This window comes from Equus caballus, chromosome 21, assembly GCF_041296265.1.
Source record: "Equus caballus isolate H_3958 breed thoroughbred chromosome 21, TB-T2T, whole genome shotgun sequence".
Taxonomy (NCBI): domain Eukaryota; kingdom Metazoa; phylum Chordata; class Mammalia; order Perissodactyla; family Equidae; genus Equus; species Equus caballus.
In genome coordinates this window covers 9,161,624-9,186,632 of record NC_091704.1, presented here as the reverse complement: position 1 = coordinate 9,186,632, position 25,009 = coordinate 9,161,624, and the positions used below count along the sequence as shown (strand labels likewise).

General features: G+C 38.1%; 2 pseudogenes; both read right to left on the bottom strand.

The window, feature by feature from the left end:
- Positions 1 to 4,803: 4,803 nt before the first annotated feature.
- LOC138919866 (olfactory receptor 4C15-like) lies at positions 4,804 to 5,741 on the bottom strand (annotated as a pseudogene).
- OR4C291P (olfactory receptor family 4 subfamily C member 291, pseudogene) lies at positions 23,759 to 24,636 on the bottom strand (annotated as a pseudogene).

The window sequence follows — 25,009 nt, the reverse complement described above, 5'->3', positions numbered from 1 at the left end:
TTTTCTTTTACCTTCTGAAATGTTAACCAGTTCTCTTATATTTTGTACCACAATTCTTCTCTTTCTTTTCTCATAAATAGATGTCTGGTTCTATCTCCTATGCTCCTATACTGCTATATGCTTTATTAAACATACACATTTAATTCAAAAAGACAACCCTAGATTATATATTGTTCTTGTTCTATAATCTAATCTTTTAAACAAATTTTCATTTTTTTAATTTCATTTGATCTGTGCGTTTTCTCACAAAATAAGTGTGGCCATTTGCCTTGTTTTTTTCTGTGTACAGAGTTTGAGCTCTGATATGGAAAGTTTTACCTGGTACAGTTAGGCTACAACTAGAGTGAGATGCTACTGGATAGAATCTCTCTCTAGCATTCACCTTCTATGTCATATAAAACATCAAATCCCAGTCATCATGTAGATTGTATCCCAGAAAAGACAAATTCCGAGCCATCAGAGAAAGATGCCAAATGATACCTTAACTCCCTGTTCTGACTCCAAATCAAGTTCTGTAAACTTCATGATGAGACAAATATCAAAGCAGAAAACTAGAAACCTAAGTGAATAATAATGAAGAGGAGGAAAGAGCAGAGACTGAATGAAGTCAGAGTAGGAGAGAGGAGAGTCATAGTGAGCAGACAGCAGAGAGAGAAGAGTCAGGTAAATAGATAGCCATATAGAGCAGAGAGAATTGGAGTTATTATTTTTAATAAAAATATTAGAAAACTTAGTTTGACCCAAGCTTTCATCCCAGAATTCAGCTTCTTTCTTCCTTAACACTGCACTATCACTTGCCCCCAAACCAGAGAGGGGGTGCAGTTGTGGGTCACAAGAAAGCATTGTCAAGGATCTTGAAAGCCCAGGTGTATATGAAGTGCAGCCCTATGTTGTGCTCTGTCCCACAAATATCAGCACTGACCTAAAACTCTTCAAATCAGCAGACCCCCCGAGAAGGAAACTTCTGCCATCCGGTCCTCAGGGCCATGGTGCTGTTTGGTGCAACCTTTGTGAGCAGAGATGCTTTTGAGAGGTAGTGTAGCTTTGTGCTGAGGCCAGGGAAGGATTAGGAGCCCTGGACCATGATAACACTTCATTGGGGGAAAGACTCTCCGGTACCCCATCATTTTTTGGAAGACACACTTAGAATAGATTCCATAAGGTTAGTCTAAAGGAAGCACGTAAAGAAAATATTTCAGATGGATGAAAAACTCACCTCTTTTCTTATAAGCAAATAGATGACTTGCAATAAAGTATATTTTTCATATCTCCCACTTTAATTTACTTAGACGGTGAATTATATGAAGCCTGAATAAAACATGCAACCTATACTTTATTGGGATTTACAATGCTTTCTATCCTAGAGGTTATGGGGTGTAGGGAGTTTATGGAGAAATGGGCTGCTGCACGTGGCTGTGCTTCACATGATTCCTGAGCAGATGCACTGGGTTAGACAAAACCACACTTCTACTGGACCAGGGGAGAGCATCGTGAAAAACAGGGGAAGTTGCTTAATTTGGTTCTTGGAAAGTTTTGGAGAAAACTGTTCTTGCGCTTTGAGAGAGAAATGCCTCTGAAGAGGTAGCTTCCCACAGTTTCTCTTTTGGAAAAACATCAGTTAAGTGTTTTTGTTATACTGCACTGGATATTTATAGTAATTCCCACAAAAGTTTGCAAATGTCTAAGGCAGGCTTTTAGCCTCAGGAGCTCCAAGGAAACCATTACTCCCAACTTTGTCCCAAAGGATGTCCGATGAGATATTTAGCTCAGACAGTCCAAGGGCAAAAGTAGACTTTGGGAACAATTAGTTAAACTTCAACTCACTATGACTTGCAGATGAGGAACCTCTGTTCCCTTCTTCATGTGATTTGCTCAGCCCATCTCTTCTAGAGGCATGGAAGTCCCTGAGGTAAGGTATGGCTAGATAAATGAAATATGTAAAGTAGACATGAGTCTGAGTCTCACTACTTATCTGCTATGTGAATTTGTGTTTCTCAACCTCTTTAAATTCATGTTTTCGCTTTATAAAAGGCTACAAATAATAATCTTTATTTATTTTAACATTTTTAATGTTATGTTCTCCCATTTTTAATCCTATTTATGTTTATGAATCAGTGTACAGAAGAAGAAAGGAAAGAAGGAAAGGGGAAAGTAATTCTTGAATACTTCTTATGTTTTTTCTTTTTCTTTTTAAAGATGTATGCCCTTCCACTTACAGGGAAGACATGTGTTTGCTTTTAAATTGTTGCAACCTATTAAAGATTGGATGGATTACATTACAAAATTACTTTGTTACCTGGAAAACCATGTTACTACCCAGCCCTCTGGTGTAAGAATTACCTGCAAGATATGACATTACAAGCTAGGTGCCTTAAATGAGGATGAAGTGAGAGGTCCAGAGTGGGCATGGAAGGAGAAAGATGGGCGATGGACATTGAGGTGGAAGAATGCCATGAATAGATTATACCTTGGTCTGCACTTTGCTGAAGTGTCTAGTGGCAACCAACAAGCCCATGTGTCTCAGAGAAAATCACATCCCAACATCTGGCCTTTTTAGTTACAAATGGACTAGAAGAATCCTGAAGAAGGTTTTTAGGATGTTGCTTAAAGTCTTTGAGCCTCAGATTCTCCATCAATTAATAAATTAAATATATATACATATTGCTGAGGAAGATTTGCCCTGAGATAACATGAGTTGCAGTCTTCCTCTATTTTATAGGTGAGGCACCATCGCAGCATGGCCACTGATAGATGAGTGGTGTAGGCCTACACCTCAGAACTGAACCTCGGCCACTGAAGTGGAGTGCACTGAACTGAACCACTAGGCCATTGGGGCTGACCATGAAGACCTACTTTAAAAAAGACTATAAATACTAAAATATGTAACATATGAAAGGAAAGAATCCCTGACTCAGAGAAAGTGCAGAGGAAATATTTGTGCTTTTGTTAACCTTCCTTAGACACAAGAAGCTGAAGACTAAAGAAATGAAATAACTCACCTAAGGTCATCTTGCTAATAAGTAACAGAACTGAGCCTAGAATCCAAATCTCTTAAGTACAAGTCCAAATCACTTTTTATTTTAATAAGATATACAGTAATGCCACAAGATTTCTTGGCCTGGAAAACAAGAACAGCCAATGAATGAGTCCATGCATTAAACTTCCCAGTCAAAAAGCCCTAAATCAACTCCCTATGTTTGAGGGAATAATTAGGCTTCCCGGTTCTGGTGCAAACACTTTGCAGGAGCTAGTTTCAAAGGAGACAATTAAACTGGCCAAAGGCAAGACGCTGAGTCAATGATCTCTTGATGTTCCTTCCAGCTATGAAGTGAACTGACCCTGAGTGCTCATTAAAATTCACTGTACCCTGAATGACTGGATTACCTAACTGGACTCCATCTTCTGTCAAATAAATGCCAGGGTTTTACTGAAGGCAGTTGACTACAGTCATTCATTCATGGAGACTGTCGAAATGGGATGAGATGATAACTGAGGTTTGTATTATTTTAAGTTGGACCCACCTCTGTCTCACCTGTAGTTTTAGGATGAATTAGGACCTTAATTTAAACTCTGCTCATTTAAAGTTGCATCTTACTAAGATAAGGGTTCCAGTGAATAATTCAGAGATTGGCAGAAAATTAATATCATATATTCTTCTTTGGGTCTGAAATGGAAGATTAAGCAAAGAAAAAAATGATTATTTAGTATTTTTGTCTATAATACTCAGTAAATAAGCATTTTATTAGTGTTAATGTGTTGAGGACTGAAATATTTTCTGTAAATAATTTATTCCAGAGGCCATTTGGGGATCTGAGACAAACAAACCTTAATTATGGGAATGACATGAAAGATGTGTCTGAATTTGAATGATTTTTTTATTGGTTGTTATTCAAATAGAATTATTTTGACCTAGGTAGAAGACAAAGGCAAGAAAATTCAAATAACCAAGTAAATCAAAGTAGTATCCTCTCTTGAAACCTATTGTTGACCCTCAAATGTCTCTGGTTTCTGATCCTCCTGTAGGGGAGGAAAGTCAGCTCACTGTATATGCAGCTTTAGTACTGGTTTCACTCATAACAGGTTCCCTCAAGAGTGACCTTTGATTGTACTTGTGTAAGAGATGCTCATTGCTGACTTCCTTATGGAATCTGGCTCCTCTTCCTCTCCCATAGCTGATAGGTATGGGGTGGTCACCTGACCCAAGAGAAACTCATCCATAGGCAAGCCTGGGATAATCAGGTTTTGTCTCTCAATAAATTCACCAAATGATGCAAATTCTGTAGCAGATGGTTATGGACCATGTCAAATGACGGGGTCATGTGATACAGGTACACCTACAGTTAGGTTCTGAGAATGCTCCACTCTCTGCCCTTCCTGAGTCCCGATTGTTTTTCATCAGTCACAGACATCAGTGTCATAAATATAAACTTCTTTTCACTTGAAATAGTTTGAGTGTCTGTTCCTAATCTCTAAGATATTTTTGTCTTCCTTCCATAAGGTTTTTTTAAAGCATGAAGTGAATGGCAAGCAGTCTGATTTCTCTTTTCATTATTTTTTGGTTATTGGATTCTAAGTAAGCATAAAATTCAACTCTTTTTAGTTTACATATGAGGATACTGAGTAACGAAATTAGAGTTGATAAGTGATCTACGGATGAAAACCTTATTTCTTGACTCTCATGTTAGTGCTTTTTTAATTTCATTACATTACCTCCTATCAAAAAGACCTATTCACAGAAAGTTTTTGTATAAGAAAATTTGACTTTTTTACTCTTAACTAAAAATTTTTTCAAAGTTAAATGTTTTATTTTTCATTGGAAAACATCGTTATTCTGTACCACACTTTCCTCATGGCATTTTTCACTTCCTTATTCCTGAAAGTATAAATCAAAGGATTGAGCAAGGGAGTTAGGATGGTGTAAAATATTGCCCCCATTTTGTCAAAGGAGAAAGCAGTTGGAGGTCGTGCATACACAAATATGCATGGGACAAAGAACAAAACCATAACAGCTGTATGAGATCCACAGGTGGAAAGAGCCTTCCCCTGCCCTTCAGTACTATGGGTTCTCAGAGAGAGCAAGATGACACCATAGGAAAGAAGCAATAAGGAGAAGATTATTATGCAGATAAACCCACTGTTGGCAGCCACCAAAAGACCAAAGATGTAAGTGTCAGTGCAGGCAAGCTCCAGTAATGGGTACAAGTCACACATGAAATGATCGATGACATTGGGGCCACAGAAGGGCATCTGGAAAGTAAAGAGAATTTGCATCATGGAATGCAGGAAGCCCCCTATCCAGGCTACCCCCATTAACATACCACAGAGCCTCCAGTTCATGATAGAAGAATAATGCAAGGGTTTGCAGATAGCCACATAGCGGTCATAGGCCATGGCAGTGAGGACAATGACCTCCACCCCAGCAAAAAAAATGCTCAGCAAAAAGCTGGGTCATGCAGCCTTCAAACAAGATGGTTTTCCTCTCACAGACAGAGTCCACAATCATCTTTGGGGCAATGGCAGAGGAGAAACACGCATCCAGGAAGGATAGGAAAGCCAAGAAGAAGTACATAGGGGAGCCCAGGAGTACCAGGCTGATCATGACAGTCACCCACAATTAGCAAGTTGTCCCCGACAGTTGCAATGTAGCCCAATGAAAATACAACAAATACTATTTTCTGAACATTTGGATTCTTTGAAAGCCCCAGGAGGACAAACTCAGTTACAAAGCTTTGGTTTTGCATGATTTCCAAGGGAAAGTTGAAAGATACCACAAATGAAGAGAAAGTTATTTCAGACCAGTTTATGGTATCGTAGTCATCTACAAGTGGAGGCATCCATATGAAAAATTATCTTATGTGCTTCTGTCATCATTGAGAAAACAAAATTATAAAATTGTGGAAGGTGGTTTGGGAAGTTAGGCAGAATTGAGGTGGAGATAAATTATTAAATACATTAAAATAGCCAGAGTTTCAGTTTGGGGGAATGGAGGTATTCACATGTGGAAGAGATGAGAAATAGTTTTCATCTCAACCACCAACTCTGATCACTTAATAGTGGTTTCCTGGAGTGAATTGTTGAGAAGGATTATAAAGTCGTATGCAAGTTCTGAAGAAAAGAGGGCTGCCAGTTTATTAGTGGTGCCTTTCATTGCATGGAGTTGGAGCACAATGACTGGCACACCATCCCTGATCAGGAGACTCGTATCTACAAATAGAAGAAGAAATAATGCCCAGTTAAAGAAGCAATTGAAAATCATGACTATTCTCCTAATTATTTCTTTAAATGTCTGAACTGAATTGGGCCTTTAAGATTAATTAATTTGTTTTTTTATAAAAGAGAAAGCTCTATGGTAAGGGGCCTACCTCAATACTAACAGATAACAAGTACACATGTGTTGAGTTGGTGTTTTTCTTCATTCGTCATTTAAAAATAAGAACAGAGGTTTATAAAAAAATAACAATACCTAACGAAGAGTGTTATCATTATGACTAAGTTCAATAGTACGAGGAAAGAAATTATTCATGGCTTAGTGCATGGGAAACAGCCCATGGTAGGTCTTATTATCCCTATTTTACTGGGAGGTAACTCATGCTTAAAGAGATAATGCCAAACAAGTAATAGATGCTGCATCTGGAATTGTAACGCAGGCTGGTTTCAACACCCAAGTCCCTCCCACTGGATCAACAGTGAAAGAAGCAAAGATTTTTCTTTTATAACAAGAACTTTAGAGCAGGATTGGCCTTTCTACAGTCTCCATCCACCTATAGATGGTAAAGCCTTCTGAGTCCTTTGTTCATGTTTAAATGCAGCCCCTTAATGAAAGTCAGAGAGCAAATGACAGATTGTCAACAATCACACAGGTAAGAAATAGAAACAGTGTGTCACATATAGTCAGAGTCTTGAGGCTTTATTAATTACTTGCTAATTATGTATACAATGTGGTCCAATTGATCAAGTACAACTTGCCAAAGTATATCTGTTTTGAATTTGTGACTATATTGTAAAGTAGGGATGTTCATGTGTAGCCTATCCACTTATCTCACAGGATCATAATGAGGGTCAAATTGGAAAATGCAAAAAAATCGCTTTTGATAAAATGGTTTTACAAATTGTGGTAACTACACTCTCACTTAAAAAGCCAGCCACCTTACCCACAGAAAGTTTTTCCATGAGTCATCCAGACAATTACTTCAACCTTTGACTTCATTTTCCATAGCAAGACACAACTTCAGAGAATGATTGTGTCCTCACCTACATGTATATAACAGAAACATCAGCCAGACAGTGCTTGTCTGTGTGTGTACATGTATATGTAATTATTATTTGTTAAATAGGTGAATGAAAGCATAATGAGGCTTACTGTGAGAATTAAAAGTAAGTTGATTTTTATAAATGCCACCTAGAGCTAACAAAAACAATTTTCAATGTTAATAAAACTAACAAAAATACAATTGCATGTACTAACATCTATCGATTTGCTTACCTTAAAATAACCATTTCCATTATGTTTCCAGGGTAGCAGACATTCTTAAACAGTGCCAGCACTATAAACCTCACGTCCAGCTACAAGCTGCCATCAAGAAAACAAGAGCATAAAACAAACCCCATAAGGTCAGGAATCAATCAACAACCATTTATTAAAAAGTAAAGAATACAATAAATGATCTAGCAGTTATTAGCTTATCCTAGGGTCAAAGCAGAAAAGACAACCAAATGAAATGAGTAGGAACATTAGCTCCAGACTCATACAGAACAAGGTTCAAATCCAAGCTCTTCTAAAAGTAACTTAAAATTCTCAAAAACTCAGATTCTACTTCTGTAAATGGGTAAAAATAATAATGTCTATTGAGAGGGTTCTTGTGAGAATCAGATATGGCAATGCTCATAAAAATGTTTATGCAGTTAGAAGCACAGGAGAACATCACTATAGACAGTGAGAACAGCCCACAGAGCCATTGACATAGAGCAGAAATGACAATGTTTTCACTACTAATTCCTCCTCTACCATGACTGATGTTGATACTTTTTTTTAACAATCCTTTTATTTATTCACAAATATAAAATATTTTATGGTCACGGTGCAGATACAGTGTTGTTTAAATATGCAACACTTGTAAATGTCCTTAATAATCCCTGAATAAATTATTGGAGCCCTCAGGCCCACATGTGTCTACTTCTTCTTCAGGTAGCTTCATTGTACAAAGAAAGCCAAGTTGGGTAGCGAGATGGACAGGAAGACCAAAGTTCTAAATTAATCTAATAATAAAATAATTCTTAGGCTCTCTGCTTTCCTTTTCTGAAGAGTTTCCAACAGTAGTACCACTTCAGAATTAAAATGTTTATTAGATATAAACAAATCAACTCTCTCTTTTTTCTGATAAAATAAATTTCCAAAATTAATGTTAAAACTTTGACAATGGAGAGTACAGTGTCCTGATAGTTTATGATCACAAATTTATAACTTTGCATCATTTAAAAGGTAATTATCCTAAATGGAACGCGTTGTGCTGGATTGAACCATAAAACAGGAAAAGGGTAGTAGTGGGAAAATTAATAAAATATGAATAAAATCTCATGTTTCATTAAGAGTAATATATCAATGTGCATTATATAGTTTTGACAAATATAGTCATGGTGATGTAAGATGATAATATTAAGGGAAGTAAAGGGAAGAGTATACAAGAATTCTCTGTACTATCTTGGTAATTTTCCTATTAGCCTAAAATTAGTCCAAAATAAAAATTTAATGAAAAATAATACAATAATTGTTCAGTTTCTGCTATAAAAATGCTAGCAATCCCATCTTCATCACTTAACAGACATGTGTCATTGAAGAGATTGCTAGCCTCCGAGTTCTCTCCCACAAGATAGACGCAGTAACACTTGTCCAAGCTGCCCGGCCCTTAGGAGTCAATAAGACAGTTATGAATATGCTCTGCGATGTATAATTCAAAAGGAAAATTTGAAATATTGATTTCAGCATTATTTTTAAACAGTGTCTACACACACAAAGTGAGCTAGAATATTAAATCCATCTTAAAAATAGAATACATATTTTTAAAATCATGTTTTTTAAAATTATATCAATCCTAAAATTGCAATGAAACTGCTTCATGCATGTAATTCTTTTGGAAAACATTTTAGCAAATATTTCCTGAATCATAAACATGTTTACACTCCTTATACTAGTAATCCCAATCTTAAAAATCGTTCTAAAGGTGGAGTAAGGTGTAAGTTTTATAATGAGAGATGATAAATGTCATTTATAATAGTGAAAATTTAGAAATATCTAAAATGTTCAATAATAGAAAGGTGTTTATGTGAATTGGACTACTACAAATTAATAGCACTGTTCTTTGAACAAAATACTAATTAATAATATGAGGACATAGATGGTAAAGCAATTTTACAATATGGTAAATGAGAAAAACAAGAAAAATTGTGATAACTCTATCCATTTGAACATTTTGTATAATTTTAAAATTAAGAACAGAATATATGAAAATGGTAGAGACTTTATTTTCAATTCGTACCTTGATATAATTACAAGATTTAAGATTGAAATCTTTTAACATTTAAAACCAACAACATTGTAGTTTCCATCATCTGAACTGATCAGAAAAAGGAGATGGGGTTTGAGGATAATTTTATTATCTATCTTGTATAATTAACTGGCATAGGAGGAATATCCTAACATAACGTAGAATCTTGTACTAAAATGTTAAACTATTGTAAACCTTCCATAAGTAGTCGTATCATGGACCCAGTCTTCCCATCTCTCACTTTGATCAGTTTTAATGGCATATACTCCGATAGGAAGAAACTGATTCTGTTCACATTTCTCCTGGAAGATTCTGTGGTCTTTCCTCTCTTGATAGCTTACTCTTTAATATGCTGAAGCTGCAGCAAAGATTGCTCAGGACCCCTCACAGCCTGAACTATGGGCTCTGGGCCATCCTGTGGGGCTGTGACCTTGGCAATTTTGTCTCCCTAATATCCACAATGTCCACTATTTCCTTCCTATTCATTTTGGTAACAAAGTAATTCTAGTATCTATCCTTCTGAAAATAATAGGAATTTCAACTTTGGAGTATGTATAACATTCAAACCTATATGAGGAATTAGTTGTAAGATTATTAACTAGTGTTTTGTAGTTATATTTCACACAGTAAATTTTAGATGCATCTATATGTACCTATCTCCACATAACAGTCACATCTGCATATAGTTTCATAAATATATTTATTAAAAATTAAAAGAATACATTAAAATCTCATTCTTTCTTTTTTTATATATAAATCAGCCATTTTTTGGTTTTGGTTTTACTTTTTTTTTTAAGATTGGCCCTGAGCCACCTGTTGTCAATCTATTTCTCTTCTCCCCAAAGCCCCCCAGTACATAGCTGTATATTGAAGTTGTAGGTCCTTCTAGTTCTGCTGTGTGGGATGCCACCTCAGCATGGCTTGATGAGTGGTGTCAGGTCCATGCCCAGGATCTGAACCAGCAAAACCCTGGGCCACTGAAGTGGAGCACATGAATTTAACCACTCGGCCAGAGGCCGGCCCTAAAATGCCATTCTTAATTACGCTCCTTGTTAAGTTATTCAGTGTACTACATTTTAGATCTAGGATTATTATTTAACTGCAAAATAAAAGTTTTTTTCTATGTCTATCTAGTTAAACATGTTTATTTCCATGACAATCTGGAAAATATGTTCTCTTCAGTTTTCACATCGTCTTCTCTCCCCTCAATATTACTCGCTGATATCCCTAAATATCTTAAGTTTTATACTCTTAGTATTTCTGGAATTGGGGGAAAAATAACCTTTCTCTCCACTTGTGCCACTCCTGATAGATGCCTGACCTTCTCTTGCCTGTCCTCCTAGCTATTTAACTCATCTTAAGAGAGAGGTAAAGCCCCAACAACCAGCACTAAACCAGTCCAGAATTTTGGCCATTCAAATATTCTGAACAATTCTGATGTAGATATCTAAAACCATCTATGACATCAAATATACTCAGAGAAAATTAAATTGACTTTAACCAGCATTTAAAATTAGAAGACTCTGGTCTGTGACTTAAGTCACTCTTTCTTACCTTGAATGTCCTTCCCTGTGCCATTTGTTGGGGCTTTGTGGTGGGAATATTAACTGCTATACTATATATCAATAGCTCTGTAAAGGTAAACAGCACTTGAATTACCCTGCTCCTACCTCAGTATTCTGTATACAGCCTCAAAAACTCCCCTTTTTAATATAAAACATCAGGAAGGGTACAGCATCAGAGGATGAATGATAAGTTAGAATATATATAGAAAGAATAAATGAAACGCTATTGGAGAGCAAAGACAAAAATGTGCACCCATTGCATTTCATAGTTATTTAGATTTAACTCAGAGATGAAAAACTGAAGATAGGTCTAATTTAATTAGACTTGAAATAATAGGGACTCCTAACTCATCCAAAAAAGTTTACCTTCTAATAGCTGTTATTCGTGGAGCACATATTATGTGTCAAGGTCTGTCCTATTGACTCTACATTTATTAAGTTTCCAAATCCTTTGAACTTGATAATATTATAATTTCCATTAAAAATGAAGATTATGAGGCCAGAAAGGTTATGTACTTGCTCAGGTGTACACAGTTAAGTGATAGACCCATGCATCGTATTAAACTTGATAGCCCCCACAAAAACACCCATACTTTTACATACAATATCACAATTTAAAATCCTCTCTGCAAATGCAGAAATGTGAATTACAAATCTCACCATGTGTTAGTTCCTTGAAAATTCTGGTGATGACAATCTTCTATTCTTAAGGGAGAACAGTGCATTCAGTGGTGGGCCAAAGTGTGACATACGTTTCCAACTCTTATTTCTACATCTAAAGGAGAGAGGAAGAGCATCTCTAGCAGATGAGGTAGAGAACGTTGCCCACTCGTCCTCAAGTACTGTCGCCAACACAGTCTCAGGGGAAAAAAAATAAAGAAGCAAAAGTTTCCTCCTTGATTTCCAACTGGAATTTAAAGAGGTTTCTCTGAGAGGTCATGAGCCTGTAGAATTGCCTCTCAGTTCCCCCTCAGGATTTGGAAATTTCCCATCAGTATGACTTTCCAAGACACAGTTATCTGTGGTTTGACTCACTCAAGTGTTTGTCCCCAACCAATTAGAGGTTCTTCTAATTTTTTCTCCTTTTTAACTGCTTCTGGGTTTCTATTTGAAGATGCTTTCATTTCCCTTCATATTCAGGAGAAGAACACTGTGGGTACTCAGATGGAATGTAGTGTCTCTGGGCAGGTTTTGGGTAAATGCCTTAAATCCATGAGCCTAATGCTGGAATCAGGCACAGCATCAATCCATAAGGACATAGAATTTTGGGGGACTAGAGTAGCAATAATTGCTTGTTAATGAATAACAAATTTTATTTGTAAATGTACAAAGATGTACAGATTAATCTAAAATGTTATTTTTTCCTCTCAGTAACTGATCTTGATATGCCATGACTTTAAAACCAAAAGCACAATTTCTCATTATAAAGGGTTTTTTACTTTCTCTTTTTTTGAAAACAAGGAATGTCAGGTCTCTTTGCTGGAATGTGGATTGGGATGGAAGCATGAGGGAAAACTTGAATGTAAGCTCATAACATCCCTTCAGAGAGGATCCATACTGAGGAATCTGTTGGTCTATACACTCTTGTATCCAACCTATTTTTATGTCTATCAGCCCTCACAGAAATAAGCAGAAGTGAAGTGACTCATCAGAAAGTGAAGGCCCAAAGTACCTTCACTTCAATTGCCTATGGTATTAAAGGACAAGTGTTATCTTCTTTTTGGGGGGTGGAGGGTTATTTTCGGTTTTCTATTGAAATTTTAGACAGTTTCCTGACCCAGAAGCACCATCTGACATGGATCACATTCCTGGAGGGGATGATATTATTAAAATATGGCTCAGCAGCAGGACTCCAGGAATGAGTCCCGGAACCCTGGTTCCTACTTTAGACCACACTTAGCATCTTGTACTTTATTCCATGCCCTGCTTTGCTTAATCCTTTATTATTTGCTTCCATTAGAGGAAGTGAGAGGGATAACACTAAAATAATAGTGTGAAGATGGAGTGCAACAGATAATATAACAAGCACGTTATTTGTGCAAAAGTTGGGTGAATTCAAAAAAGTTTACAAATCAGAAAAGAGAGAGAAGGACAGAGACAGAGACAGGCACAAAGAAATGTGTGAAATGGGGGGATGAGCACGAGGGAGAGAAATAGCAATTTGTCCTTCTGGAATTTACCCAATAATCCATTCTTCACCACAGATTTAAAACTTCACCTTCATCATTTAGCAAATTATAAATTTTATACTGTATCTCTAAAGATAGATGATTCTATTTCGAGGCCATTTCTTCTCTTCTTTAGAATTCTTTATTCCTGGGCATATAACAAAGTGTTTACAAACCAGAGCTTTATGTTATGTTCTTACATCTAGTAGATACAATCACCTATCTCTGTTCTTCTCACTTTGTTTATATTACCAACGCTATTGAAACTCAGGCACACATCCATATAAACTTTAGAACTAGTTTATCAATTTCCATGAAAATATGCTTTGTCATTGGGGGAAGGTGTTATTAAATCATCACAAAATTGATGTCTCTAAAAGCAAGTCCTCTCCCTAGGGTGTGCAGAACCACCCAAATATTTTTTACAGAATCTCTAACTATACAAATAGTTTGATGTAAAAAGAATTAATAATTATAAACAACGTGACTAGAGAGTATATTACAAAATTCATGACTCAGTGTAAGATATAGTGCTTTATTAGTGGAGATTTAGGATCACAGTTAGACAGCAGGTACTTACATATTTGTTTATTGTCCAGTCAGAGCACAGAAAGATTCTTCCCAGTGTCCAAGCATCTCTCTTCCTGTCCTGGCCCAGAATCCATCTCTTCTTGTTCAATTCAGAACCTTTCTATATTGGAAAAATGCCTCTAATGTTATTTGATACCATCTATTTAATGTTGTTTTACATCATAACTAATGATGCTGCATCATTTATCAGACTGTCTGTGAATACTGTCTTCCAATCTCTCTCAATGGTTCCTTGATAATGAGTGCAAATACAAATATGATTAGCAGAGTTTGCAAGAAGATGTGAACAATAATTGATTCCCCAGTCATGTTAAATTGATTGGAATTTTGTACTGTACGTTTAAAACTAGTTACCTTCCAATAGTGTCTTTCCAAGAGCTCTTTAGGCCATATTCAAGGCATTTCAGGAATGTGATGTCCCACAGCCCTGCCTTGCACACACCACCACCAGCTAGGAGAAGAGATGAAAGACCTGAGCCCAGACAAAGAAAAGTGGTCCTGTTCATGCAAGTTAGGCCCTCATTACACGTGTTTTAAGACTGGAGAGTACAATGCTACCACATCCAGGGGAGTCAAGAGACAGCATTAATCAGAAGGGCCAGTTGGGATTGAGGAGCAAAGGTTTTAAAAGACCTTGAAGGAGATAAGTATATTCACCTCTGAAGAACTGTCTGACACATGGCATAGAGCCTGTGGAAGGGCTCTAGTGACTTCCTTGGGTGTTAGCAGGAGGGAAGGCAGAATATAGAATGCCTGCCACCACCTCCACCATTGTCAGTTCTATAGATTTTGCAGTGCAGGCAGGCCATGCACAAATGTGAGCTGAGAATGGCCTACACCCCTGGCCCAAGCCAAGGGTCAGCAAGGGGCCATTTATAGCCCATGTCTTGAACTTGTTCAGTGTCTCTCAAAATCAGCACGTAGACACCATTCTAGTAATCAACTTAGTACAAGAGTACAAAAGAAATAATGCACCAACCTGTGAAAGCCATTTGCTTGACACACTGCCCTACTAGAACTGAGGTTCTTGCCACAGGAGAAATTTGTGGAATCTAGCTGACAGGTTATAATTTCACCATGGATTATCAGAGCAGCTCTTCCCTATGCAATGGAAGATGCAGGTTCTGGACCTACTTTGACACTAGGAAAGTTACCCAAAATATTACAAATATTTAAGGTTAGGGATCTCATTATGATCCTTCTAGTTCTTTAACTCTATAATTAAAATACAAAATAATCATTAGAAACTTCTTACAGAGATCAATGTTACTACACTGTCATAAATGTTTTCTTCTTCTTTGACATGAGGGAGGGTGAAGAATTGTGTCGTGAATTCAGAATTTTAATTATAAATTACTGTAAGTAAGCAGTAGACATTGTGTTCTACTAATATCAACATAGCAAAAGTTAAATGGAAGTTATGTCAGGGATTTTGATGCCAAATTGCTTTCTCATCTAAAAGTTCATGAAGGATTTGATTTCTAATTGTTATATTAATAGAGTCATTTTGATGTCCATGTTCTTTTGGAACTTGAGTGTTTAAAAATATAGCGTTCCCTGATCAAGACCCTGCCTATCTTCCACATCTCTACTTGGACCACGTTCGCCCAGTCCACCATGCACTGATTACCCTGGCCTTCTTCACTTGAGACTACATCCTACCTTGGTGTTTCTGCACAAGCTTTTCTCTTTTGCCTTAGATCTCCTTTCTATTGATATGCTTAAGGATCATTCTATCTCATCATTCAGAAATCACTTCTCAGAAAAGCCTCCATGTCACCTAACTAGAGTTACCTTGTCACATATGCACCCCTCTATTACAATTTTCTTGGAATCAGTTATCACTCTATGACTTTATTTCCATTTGTATATATTGTTTATCTTCTGCCTTAGAATGTAAGCTACAAGACAAAAGGGAAACTTATTTTCCTAGTCATCACTGTATACCCAGATCCTAGAAGAGTATCTGACACTTTGTAAAACTCAGCAAATATTTTTCAATGATGATCCTCATACTTAATGAAAACAGCTGGTGGTAATTAATGCTAGATTTATATTGCACATATACATTTTTCATTTAAAAGTAAAGATATTGGAGCCAGCCCTGGTGGCCTCGTGGTTAACATTCAGTGCTCACCACTTCAGCAGCCCAGGTTTGTTTCCCAGTTGTGGAACCACACTACCCGTCTGTCACCTTCCCTGCTGTGGTGGTGGCCCATATAGAAGAACTAGAACAATTTACAACTAGGATATGCAACCATACACGGGGGCTCTGGAGAGGAAAACAAAAAGAGGAATACTGGGAACAGATGTTAGGTCAGGGTGAATCTTTCCCTGTAGGTAAATAAATAAATAAAAATATTGATTTAAATAGTTTGTTTGAAATACTGTAACTAATATTTTAATTATTGCCATAATATATATCATATTTTTAAAAATAAGAAAACCATAACAGAATGCTGAATCATGCTATGACATTAGGCTTCCCATATACCTAGTCAAGGGAGGCAGTTTAAAAAGGCATTAGTTTTGAGAGGAGAGGATCCAAGATGGAACCGTGAGTAGTCCTCTTTGTCTCTCCCCCTTTGAGTCTACAATTATTTGGACACTCATCGCTTGACAGGGGGTGTCCACGTGGCATCTCAGGACGTCTGAGAGACCCACGTGACTATACATTGGAAGGCAGACGGACTTCCCTCTGGGAGGATGTGGAGATAGATGAAAACTCTCCAACCCCAACCGAACAACCTAGTACATGCAAAAGGCTTTCTTCCAATGGACGCCCCCAGAAGATCAACACACACCTAGGGCAGGAGCGAGCACACACCAGAGGAGCGACGGTGGAAATAGGTGACCAGAACCCTGCCTAAACCCCCCGCAATTACTCCTAAATGCAGAGAGAAACTCTAGAGTTGCACACCTGAGCCCGTGGGGAGAGTCTCACCCCGTCATTGACGGGGAGATCCTGCCTGGTGTTCACAGTGCCCGGAGGGTCCCAAACAGGAGAATATCAGATAGGGCAGCAGCTGACCAGCTACCACTGAAATCAGGATCTCAGGCTATCCCCCAGACAGGGCAAAGGGCTCCCCGAGTTCCTGGGGAACAGGACTGGCTGGGTGGAGTTCCAGCGACCCAGCTCCGTAGCCTAGGGGGAAACCCTACAGGCTCACAGCAGCCTCAGGGAAAGCCTCTGCACAGCACTAGTAGAGAGCACCCATCTGGGAGCCACAAAGCTGGAAGACCCCGGGACAAAAGTAGCATAGCTAGGTGAGCTAACAACAGACTGTAGAAGATGCCAATATCTCTGCTGCGACCCATAGTGGACAAGTGAGATTTTGTGGGTGCCTTCAGTGACAGAGCAGCAAATATAAGTGATCCTACCCCTGGACGCTGGAAAAGCCCATAACACTGTTGCAGACCCCAAGGAGGGAGCACGTCTAGGCGGGCTGCAACAGTAGGCACCGGCAGCCTGAAGCCACCCTGTGATGGCCCCCATGGCAGAAGAAGGAAGCCAAAGGACCACTGTGACTACGAGGAGGGGCCCAGGCCCAGTTAGCGACTGCAGATAGGGTTCCTGGTTGGTGCAGTATAAACAGCTGCTCCCCCACCACACCAGCAGAAACAAGTGGAAGGAGCAACTAAACTCTATCTCTATGTGGAGGCACAAAACTACAACATCAAGCAATATGAAAAAATACATTAAATCTCCAGAACAGAAGGAAAATAACAAATACACAGAAAACAATCCCAAAGAAAATGAGATATATAACCTAAATGATGATGACTTCAAAACAGCCATCATTAAAATACTCAATGAGTTAAGAGAGAACTCAGATAGACAACTCAACGAGTTCAGGAGCTATGTCACAAAAGAGTTTGATACGATAAAGAAGAACCAAAGAGAAATACTGGAAATGAAGAATGCAATAGAGGAGATTAAGAAAAATCTAGATGCACTGAACAGTAGGGCCAATAATATGGAGGAAAGAATAAGCAATTTGGAAGATGGGAATATAGAAATGCTGCAGGCAGAGGAGGAGAGAGAAGTAAGACTAAAAAGAAATGAAGAAACACTCCAAGAAATATCAGCCACAATTAGGAGATGCAATGTAAGGATGATATGTATACCAGCGGGAGAAGAGAAGGAGAAAGGGGCAGAAAGCCTATTCAAAGAAATAATGGCTGAGAACTTCCCAAATCTGGTGAGAGAGATGGATCTTCAGGTGACAGAAGCCAATAGATTTCCAAATTTATCAATGCAAGAAGACCAACCCCACGGCATATAGGAGTGAAGCTAGCAAAAGTCAACGACAAGGAGAAAATACTAAGGACAGCCAGGCAAAAGAAACTAACCTACAAAGGAACCCCCATCAGGCTATCAGCAGATTTATCAGCAGAAACTTTACAGGCTAGAAGAGAGTGGAATGACATATTCAAAAATCTGAAGGACAAAAACCTACAGCCAAGAATTCTCTACCCAGCGAAAATATCCTTCAAGTACAATGGAGAAATAAAAACTTTCCCAGATAAACAAAAATTAAGGGAGTTCATTGCCACAAAACCTCCTCTTCAGGAAATCCTCAGGAAAACCCTTATTCCTGAAAAATCAAAAAAAGGAAAGGGGCTACAAAACCAAGAGCAGAGGAGATAAGTAGAAGGACAACAACAGAGAGTAGCAGCTCTTCATCAGAACAGATTAAACCATGGGACGAGAAACAAAGGAAATTGAAGAAAACCAGAAAACAAGACATAAAATGGTAGTGGTAGGCCCCCACATCTCAATAATCACTTTAAATGTAAATGGATTGAACTCCCCAATCAAAAGACACAGAGTGGCAGGATGGATCAAAGAACAAGACCCAACAATATGCTGCCTCCAGAAAACACACCTGAGCCCCAAAGACAAACACAGACTCAGAGTGAAGGGATGGAGAACAATACTCCAAGCTAATAATGAACAAAAGAAAGCAGGTGTCACTATATTAATATCAGACAAGGTAGACTTCAAAGCAAAACAGATAAAGAAAGACAAAGAGGGACAGTATATAATGATAAAAGGGACTCTCCACCAAGAAGACATAACACTTATAAATATATACGCACCCAACACAGGAGCACCAAAATTTGTAAAGCAACTCTTAATAGAACTAAAAGAAGACATCAACAACAATACAATAATAGTAGGGGACCTCAACACACCATTAACACCAATGGACAGAACATCCAGACAGAAAATCAACAAGGAAATAATAGAATTAAACGAAAACTTAGACAAGATGGACTTAATAGATATATATAGAACACTTCATCCAAAAACAGCAGGTTACACATTCTTCTCAAGCGCACATGGAACATTCTCAAGGATTGACCATATTTTGGGAAACAAAGCAAACATCAATAAATACAAGAGAGTTGAAATAATATCAAGCACCTTTTCTGATCATAATGCTATGAAACTAGAAATCAACTACAAGAACAAAGCAGAGAAAGGTGCAAAAATGTGGAGACTAAACAACACGCTTCTGAACAAACAATGGATCACTGAAGAAATTAAATAAGAAATCAAATATTATCTGGAGACAAATGAAAATGAGAACACGACATACCAAATCATCTGGGATGCAGCAAAAGCAGTCCTAAGAGGGAAATTCATCGCAATACAGGCTCACCTCACTAAACAAGAAAAAGCTCAAATAAGCAACCTCAAACAACACCTAACAGAATTAGAAAAAGAAGAACAAACAAAGCCCAGAGTCAGTAGAAGGAGGGAAATAAAAATAAGAGCAGAAATAAACGATATTGAAACAAAAAGACAATAGAAAGGATCAATGAAACAAAGAGTTGGTTCTTCGAAAAAATTAACAAAATTGACAGACCTTTAGCCAGACTCACCAAGAAAAGAAGAGCGAAATCGCAAATATATAAAATTAGGAAGGAGAGAGGAGAAATCACAACAGATACCAATGAAATACAAGGGATCATAAGAGAATACTATGAAAAACTATATGCCAACAAATTGAACAACCTGGAAGAAATGGACAACTTCCTAGACTCCTACAACCTCCCCAAACTGAATCAGGAAGAAATGGAGAATCTGAATAGGCCAATCACAAGTAAGGAAATAGAAATGGCAATCAAAAACCTCCCCAAAAATAAGAGTCCAGGACCAGACGGCTTCTCTGGAGAATTCTACCAAACATTCAAGGAAGACTTAATACCTATTCTTCTCAAACTATTCCAGAAAATTGAGGAACATGGAGTACTCCCTAACACATTCTATGAAGCCAACATCACTCTGATCCCCAAACCTGACAAGGACAACACAAAGAAGGAGAACTACAGTCTGATATCACTGATGAACATAGATGCAAAAATCCTCAACAAAATTCTGGCAAACCGAATACAGCAATACATCAAAAAGATTATACACCATGATCAAGTGGGATTTATACCAGGGACACAGGGATGGTTCAACATCCGCAAGTCAATCAACGTGATACACTACATCAACAAAATGAAAAACAAAAGCCACATGATCATCTCAATAGATGCAGAGAAAGCATTCGACAAGATCCAACACCGATTTATGATAAAAACCCTCAATAAAATGGGTATAGAAGGAAAGTACCTCAACATAATAAAGACCATATATGACAGACCCACAGCCAACATCATACTCAATGGACAAAAGCTGAAAGCCATCCCTCTGAAGACGGGAACAAGACAAGGGTGCCCACTTTCACCACTCCTATTCAACATAGTACTGGAGGTGTTGGCCAGAGCAATTCGGCAGGAAAAAGAAATAAAAGGAATCCAAATAGGTAATGAAGAAGTAAAACTCTCGTTGTTTGCAGACAACATGATCTTATATATAGAAAACCCCAAAGAATCCATAGAAAAAAATATTAGAAATAATCAACAACTACAGCAAAGTAGCAGGGTATAAAATCAACATACATAAATCAGTAGCATTTCTATACACTAAAAATGAAGTAACAGAAAAAGAAATCAAGAACTCAATCCCATTCACAATCACAACAAAAAGAATAAAATACCTTGGGATAAACTTAACCAAGGAAGTGAAGGATCTATACAATGAAAACTACAAGACTTTCTTGAAAGAAATTGACGATGACATAAAGAGATGGAAAGACAGTCCATGCACATGGATTGGAAGAATAAACATAGTTAAAATGTCCATACTACCTAAAGCAATCTACAGATTCAATGCTATCCCAATCAGAACCCCAAGAACAGTCTTCACAGAAATTGAACAAAGAATCCTAAAATTCATAGGGGGCAACAAAAGAACGCGAATTGCTAAAGCAATCCTAAGCAAGAAAAACAAAGCCAGCAGAATCACAATCCCCGATTTCAAAACATACTACAAAGCTACAGTGATCAAAACAGCATGGTACTGGTACAAAAACAGGTCCACAGATCAATGGAACAGAATTGAAAGCCCAGAGATAAAACCACACATCTACGGACAGCTAATCTTCGACAAAGGAGCAGAGGGCCTACAATGGAGAAAAGAAAGTCTCCTCAACAAATGGTGCTGGGAAAACTGGACAGCCACATGCAAAAGATTGAAAATTGACCATTCTTTTTCAGCACACACCAAAATAAACTCAAAATGGATCAAAGACCTAAAGATTAGGCCTGAAACAATAAGTCTTTTGGAAGAGAATATAGGCAGTACACTCTTTGACATCAGTTTCAAAAGAATCTTTTCAGACACTATAACTCCTCAGTTGAGGGAAACAAAAGAAAGAATAAACGAATGGGACTTCATCAGACTAAAGAGCTTCTTTAAGGCAAGGGAAAACAGGATAGAAACAAAAAAACAACTCACTAATTGGGAAAAATTATTTACAAGCCACTTATCCAACAAAGGGTTAATCTCCATAATATACAAAGAACTCACACGGCTTAACAACAAAAAAACAAACAACCCGATCAAAAAATGGGCAGAGGACATGAACAGACACTTCTCAAAAGAAGATATGAATATGGTCAATAGACACATGAAAAGATGTTCATCATCGCTAATTATCAGGGAAATGCAAATCAAAACTACACTAAGATATCACCTTACCCCCGTTAGATTGGCAAAAACATGCAAAACCAAGAGCGACAAATGTTGGAGAGGTTGTGGAGAAAAAGGAACCCTCATACACTGTTGGTGAGAATGCAAACTGGTACAGCCACTATGGAAAACAGTATGGAGATTTCTCAAAAAGTTAAAAATAGAAATACCCTATGACCCAGCCATCCCATTACTGGGTATCTATCCTAAGAACCTGAAATCAGAAATCCCAACAGTCTGTTGCACCCCTATGTCCATTGCAGCATTATTTACAATAGCCAAGAAGTGGAACCAACCTACATGCCCAGAAACTGATGATTGGATAAAGAAGATATGGTATATATACACAATGGAATACTACTCAGCCATAAAAAAAGACAAAATTGCCCCATTCGCAGCAACGTGGATGGACCTCGAGGGTATTATGTTAAGCGAAATAAGCCAGAGAAAGACGAACTCTATATGACTCCACTCATAGGTGGAAGTTAATATATTGACAAGTAGATCTGATCGGTGGTTACCAGGGAAAAGGGGAGGGTGGGGGGAGGGCACAAAGGGGGAAGTGGTGTACCCACAGCATGACTAACAATAATGTACAACTGAAATCTCACAAGGTTGTAATCTATCATAACATTAATAAAAAAAAGGCATTAGTTTCTCTCTAGTGACAGCAACAAAAGGATCGGGGAGAAAATGAATATCCTTTGGATTCAGAAACCAAAATCTATAATGTAACAGCAAGAATCATGGAACTGGGAGGAAGTAAATACCCTTTGGATTTAGAAATCCATAACCATAATGTAACAGTGAGAACCATTCTCCCACAGTTAAAAAAAAATAGATCTATAGAGTTGCTCTTTTTTTTATAAAGAATATATCATGTCAAGATATAGACACCGGCTTCTAAAGTATCTTGACTCCAGCATGAGAAATTCTTATTCTGCTTCAGAAAAGGATAAAATAGATAGTGGAGAATTTTGGTAAAATGGGGGCCTCCATATTAAATAGCAAATTACTTATCTGAGATTGTACTTGCTTCCAAGTAGAATTTTGACAGCAGACAAACTGGGAAAATTTTACCTCCTAAATTGTTTCTATTTATTCTCCTCTACCTTGTTACCCAGCCTATGAAATTGCAAATATAAAAAAGTCTCTTTTAAACTTATATTCATTCAACAATATTTATAAGTGCCTACTAGATCACTGGCAGCGTTCTACCAACAGCATGAGTGAATAAACACAATCTTTGCCCTTACAGGAATTACAATCTTATAAGGAAAATAGACAAAATAAAAGTCAAGAAATAATTTATTAAAGTACACTTTGTGATCATTGATATTACGGATATAACTGGTTGAAGGACTAGAGAATAACTGAGGGGATGATTAGAAAGAGTCAACAGGAAGGACTTGTCTAAGGAGGTGGGAGTTCATCTGAAAATGGAAAAATTGAAGTGGAGCCAGCCAAGCAAAATCTCTGGGAAAGAGAATTCCAGCAGAGATCAGAGAAAGAACAAAAGCTGGGAAGGCTTGAATTATTCAAAAGACAGTTTAAAGAGAGACAGAGTGGCTAGAGCCTTGTGAGAAAAAGACGGAGTACAAAATGCACTGGAGAGGTGGGAAGCCACCTGACTGTTGTATCTTAACCTGATTTGCATGCTTAAAACATGCACCTGGAAGCTGTGTGCCCATTGGGTTCAATGAATGTGGGGAATAAGACCTCATTGCCCTTGTTGGAAAGCTTGTCCTTAGCATATAAGCTAGTGACTGCCCAGGGTCCCTAGTTTTATCCACAGTTTCTCATGAAATTTTTCATCTCTCTGTTCCTCAAGGTATAGATCCAAGGATTTAACTCGGGCATGATGATGGAAATGGACTCAGCCATTGTCTTTTCTATGGGGTAAGGGGCCACAGGCCCCATGTACATGGCAATGCACAACACAAATAACAAGGCAACCACTGCGAGGTGGGAGCCACAGGTAGAGAGAACTTTATGCCACCATTTAGAACTCCAAGAATCCAGGGGGCAGAGGATGACCACAAAGGAAGTGATGAGGACAAGGAAGATGGTCTCACACATCACCCCACTCTTGAGGATGACTAAGAGGCATAGGATGTGGGTGTTTATGCAGGCCAGTTTCAATAATGGAAACAAATCCCACATAAAGTGAGCAATGATATTGGGGCCACAGAATTTGTTTGGTACATGAAGAAAAGCTGTATCTCTCTGTGCATGGATCATCCTACCAAGGCCCCTCCCAGGAGCAGGCAGCACACCCGAGAGCTAATGATGGACTGTAGTGCAGGGGCCTACAGATGGCCACATAGTGGTCCCAGGCCATCACAATGAGAAGGGTGATTCCCACACCACCAAAGAAATGGTCTGCAAAGAGCTGGGCCATGCAGCCTTTGAGGGAGATGGTAGTGCCCTCAGAGAAGGAGTATACAATCATTTTGGGGGCAATGACAGAAGAGGAGGTGGCATCCATGAGGGACAAGGAAGTAAGGAAAAATTCATAGGTGATCTCAGACTCTGACTTGTGACCATGGTGACCAGAATGTATAGGTTTTCCAAAACTGTGGACGCACACGATGAGAAGCACAACAGAGTATATTCTGCAGCTCTGGATTCTTTGTAATGTGCAAAAGAATGAATTCTGTCACATTATTAGGATTCTCCATTTATTGTGGGCTTATACAAGCACATTGCTCTGAGCTTGAAAATCTACAAAAGAATCATATCTTTAATTAGTAGTCACTGAGTGTGTTGCACATTTTTGCACTCTTTGTCACACCCCTTTTTTGTTTGTATGAGGAAGATTGGCCCTGAGCTAATATCTGTTGCCAATCTTCCTCTTTTTGTTTGAGGAAGATTGTTGTGGAGCTGACATCTGTGCTGATCTTCCTCTATGTTATGTGGGATATCACCACAGGGTGGCTTGACAAGCAGTGCTAGGTCTGTGCCCAGGAACTGAACCTGTAAACCTCAGGCCACCAAAGTGGAGCACATGAACTTAACCACTATGCCACCAGGCCAGCCCCTATCACACCCATT